The sequence below is a fragment of the Otolemur garnettii genome, unplaced genomic scaffold (genome assembly GCF_000181295.1).
Source record: "Otolemur garnettii isolate 467f Iridium unplaced genomic scaffold, OtoGar3 scaffold00035, whole genome shotgun sequence".
Taxonomy (NCBI): domain Eukaryota; kingdom Metazoa; phylum Chordata; class Mammalia; order Primates; family Galagidae; genus Otolemur; species Otolemur garnettii.
In genome coordinates this window covers 16,607,421-16,612,044 of record NW_003852430.1, presented here as the reverse complement: position 1 = coordinate 16,612,044, position 4,624 = coordinate 16,607,421, and the positions used below count along the sequence as shown (strand labels likewise).

General features: G+C 48.4%; 1 long non-coding RNA gene across 1 annotated transcript in view; it reads right to left on the bottom strand.

Annotated features, from left to right (window-relative positions):
- The window catches only part of LOC111725263, a 5,042-nt gene extending 4,630 nt beyond the window's left edge, over positions 1 to 412 (bottom strand). The window contains exon 1 of the long non-coding RNA XR_002773368.1: positions 212 to 412. This is a non-coding gene — a long non-coding RNA (uncharacterized LOC111725263). The remainder of the gene's footprint in view (positions 1 to 211) is intronic.
- Between the last annotated feature and the right edge of the window lie 4,212 nt (positions 413 to 4,624).

The window sequence follows — 4,624 nt, the reverse complement described above, 5'->3', positions numbered from 1 at the left end:
CGTCTACACCCGCACAATGGGAAGTCACAGCGGGGCTCGGAAGCCGCGTCTACACCCGCCCGCGCCCGGACCACCTGCCGCTGGGGGCAGCAGGGCGGCTAGGCAAAAAGTGACTTTCTTAACTACATTTCTTGCTTTTCAGCCTAAACTAGAACTATCTCTTAAGATTCTACTATAATTATGCTGACTTCGTAAAACCCACCCGTGGTACCTAAAAACAAAGGTCGGGAGCCTAGTTCTCAGAGGCCAGCGTCCCCGGGGCAGCAAACGACCGATGGCAGGGGGCAGCAGGTGGACTCATGGCCTGGCCGCGGCGGGGCTGGACAGGCCCCTGCACACACATGTTTTCTTGATTCACCACAAAACGATCCCGAAAGGAGCGCGGGACTCCGGGTGGCCGGCCCGGGGCCCAGGCGGGCGCAGCGTGCTGTGCCTGGAGGGCCGGCTCGACCTCGCAGGGTGGAATGTGCGCTTTCTGGCAGGAACAGGGATCCGGGAGGAAGCTGGCCCGAAGCCTGGTGGCTGAGAGAGCGTTTCTGAAAGCTCGTCTAAATCAGAATCTGTCGAGCTTCGGGTTTCTTGTGTGGGACTCAGGGACTCTCTAGGAATATAGCGGCCGCGGCCAACATCAGAAGATCACTATAGAACGAGTCTGGTGCCCTGGATGTTTGTCGTTGGCGTGTTGGCTGGTTCGTGGCATGAAAAGAGGTCCAGGAAGGGGCAAACCAGTTCTGACCAGTGACCCCAGGTCGGCCACGCCCATGTGACCCAGCGCAGACCTCCCCCACCTGTCCCTGCCTGAGAAGGGAGGCGTTAAGGCCTCACCCGGGGTCAGACCCTTGCTGGCCAGTGCCCTTCACCACCCCAGTCCCTGCCACCCTCCCTGCCCCTCAGCCCAGGATGCCATCCATATTCACAAGCTGTCCCTCTAAGTCTCCTTCCCGTCCCAGGGGATACCCTAACACCCCCACTTCCTGATACGCTAATACACACAAGTCCATCTTTGCCTCTTTTTCCTATAGATGAGATAACCATGTGGTTCACCACCTGACCTAGACTTTTAAGAGGGAAAAGCATAGCACTCTGGGAGGCCGAGGCAGGTGGATTGCTTGACTCAGGAGTTCAAGACTAGCCTGAGCCAGAGGGAGACCCCCCCCATCTCCAAAAACAGTCGTGCTGTGGCGGGGGCCTGTAGTCCCAGCTACCTGGGAGGCTGAGGCAAGAGAATTGCTTGAGCCCAAGAGTTTGAGGTTGCTGTGAGGTGTGACGCCACAAAACTCTGTGGAGGGAGACAAAGTGAAAGTCTGTCTCAAAAAAAGAAAGAAAGAAAGTAGGAGGAAAGGATGTTATTAATAATTACAGCCGGCAGTCTGGAGCACCGTGCCTGTAGTCCAACTGTTCAGAGGATGAAGGAGGGCTGCATGAGCCCAGTTGTTAGAGACCAGCCTGGGTGACATCACAGTACCCTGTCTCTAAAAAGATGAAGTAGTAATACTAATAATTACATCTGGGCCACAGAAGAAAATCTGTTCCAGGTATACTAAGGTACTAATATATACAGTTCCTTGGGGAAATTTGAGCAATTTCTCTAAGTTCAGAAAACATCCTTTACTCCTCACATTTTCCCAGTGAAAGGGAGGGGAGGAGACAGAGAGACAGCAGGAAAGGCAATTTAAAAAGAAAAGAAAGTCAGCCCATTCAAACACTGTATTTTTTTAAATGCCCTTTTTGTTAAGAATACTTAGACTCAGTTACTGTATTAGGTCCACTTTTGCTAAATACTTGGAGATGTATTTGTGAACGCATGCAACAATTTCTGTCGACATCAGCAAAGCATGGTTAGCAAGTGCTGCAGGGGATACAGACCGGGCCTCGCCGGGCCAGACTAACCTAACAACAGTCTTTCTCCCCACAGGATTCTCTGTGTGCTATATTTATACACATAGAGTTCTTATGTATAGATACAGATTTTAAAAAAATAGATATTTTTCTGACCGTGGCTTCCTAGCTGTCTAGCTCTGTGTTGTCAGTTCTTATAGCACATACTCTCTGTACAGACACCAGGTGGTCTAAAACCCTGACATAAATTAACTCATTTAATCCTCACAACAACCCTTGGCGGCGCCCACAGCTCAGTGGGTAGGGAACCAACCACATGCACCAGGGCTGGTGGGTTCAAACCCAGCCCCGGCCTGCTAAAAACAAAAAAACAGCCAGGTGTTGTGGTGGGCGCCTATAGTCCCAGCTACTCGGGAGGCTGAGGCAAGGGGATCTCTTAAGCCCAAGAGTTTGAGGTTGCTGTGAGCTGTGACACCACAGTACTCTACCAAGGGCAACATACTGAGACTGTCTGAAAAGAAAAAAAAAACCTACACAGTAGGTATTACTATCATTCTCATTTCACAGATAGGGAAACTGAGGCAAAAAGAGGTTAAGCAAATTGCCCCAAATCTCAAAACTAATAAATTGCACAGGTAGTTTTAAAACCCAGGCAGTCTCCTACTAGAGTTCATGTTCCCAAGCACTAATTTATACCGACTTGACCCATGACGCCTTCCTAAGGGCACCAGGAGAGTCATGACCTGGCTTAATTCAGCTTTTTGGCTAAGTACTCACTGGTGTTTTAACTGCTCCTCATACCTCTAATAAAAGTTCCCATCAGTGCTCATGGCTCATGCCTGTGATCCTAGCACTCTGGGAAGCCAAGGCAGGAGGATCGCTTGAGCACCCAGAGTTCAAGACCAGCCTGAGGAAGAGGAAGACCTCGTCTCTACTAAAAATAGAAAAATTAGCCAGGCATAGTGGTGGGCACATCAGGCCAGCAGTTTGAGGTTGCTGTGAGGTAGGCCGAGACCATGGCACGCTAGCCTGGGGCAATAAAATGCGGCTTGATCTCAAAAAAAAAGTTCCCTTGAGCCATCTCAGAATAAAGATAAATTTTCTTCTGTGGTCTGGGTATAATTATTATTATTACTTTTTAAGAGGCTTGCTGTATCACCCAGGCTAGTCTCCAGATTCCTGGTCTGGAGCAATTCCCCCTACTGGTGTAAGGCCATTAGAGGCCTCACCCAGTCTTCTTCTCTCTAGCCACAGCGACAGCTGGGCTAAACCCCTGTTCACATTGTCCTGTCAGCATTCTTCCTGTGCTTCTGCCTCCTGGACTGCTTCCCAAGGCATCCCTCTCCAGCCAACTTCTTTTATTGAAACCCCGTCTACCTTCAGGGCCCAGATCAAATTGGCATTCCATGTCACACAAGGCCAAATCTCCCCAAAGTCTGAAATCCTGCAGCCTTTATCCACACCACTCACATGCCTACACATCTTATCTCCCCACTCAGTCAGCAATTTCTTTTCCCTACAACACTTAGCACAGCACATTTTTATATAAATAGTTCTCAGTGAATGTATAGCCTCCCATTGTTTGCCCTTCACCCATTCCCTCTGTTAAATATCTGCAAAGAAATACACTGCATTGATTATTTCAAAAAGAGAAGATATCCTCCTTCAAACAAAGCAACATAATTTTTGTTCAGGAATCTGTTCCTCTCCCATTCTAGAAGTAGATGCTTTGTTTGAGGTGGTGCTACCCAATAGAAATAGAAAGCAAGTCACTTATGTCATTTTGTTTTATTTATTTATATATTTTTTCTTTTTGAGACAGAGTCTCACTATGTTATCCTTGGTAAAGTGCTGTGGCGTCACAGCTCACAGCAACCTCAAACTCTCGGGCTCAAGCGATTCTCTTGCCTCAGCCTCCCAAGTAGCTGGGACTACAGGTGCCCACCACAATGCCCAGCTATTTTTTGTTGCAATTGTCATTGTTGGTTAGTTGGCCAGGGCTGGGTTTGAACCCACCAACTTCAGTGTATGTGGCTGGCACCGTAACAACTGTGCAATAGGCACCAAACCTATTTTATTTCATTTTTTGAGACAGAGTCATACTCTGTCACACCTCTCAGTAGAGTACGGTGGTGTCACAGTTCACAGCAACCTCAAACTCCTGAGTTCAAACCATCCTCTTGCCTCAGCCTCCTGAGTAGCTAGGATTGCAGGCACTCACCACAGTGCCTGGTTATTTTCAGAGACAAGATCTTGCTCTTGCTCAGACTGGCCTCAAACTCCTAGGCCACCATGCCCACCCCACCTTATGTATGTCATTTTAAATCTTTTAGTAGCCACACAAAAAAGTAAAAATAGGCCAGGCATGGTGGTACATACCCCTGGTCCCAGTTACTCAGGAGGCTAAGGCTAGAGGATCACTTAAGCTCTGGAGTTTGAGACTACAGTGAGCTATGATGATGCCACTGCACTCTTGCCCAAACAACAGAGACCCCATCTTGATGAATAAGTAAATAAATAAAAATAAACTATAAATAGAAAAATTATCCTGGCATAATGGTGTATGCCTATAGTTCCAGCTACTTAGGAGGCAGGAGGATTGCTTGAACCCAGGAGTTTGAGGTTACTGTGAGCTATGATAGCACAGCACTGTAGCCTGGGACAACAGAGTGAGACTTTGCTTAAAAAGAAAGAAAAAAGGCTCGGCGCCTGTGGCTCAAGTGGCTAAGGTGCCAGCCACATACACCTAAGGTGGCAGGTTCAAATCCAGCCCAGGCCCGCCAAA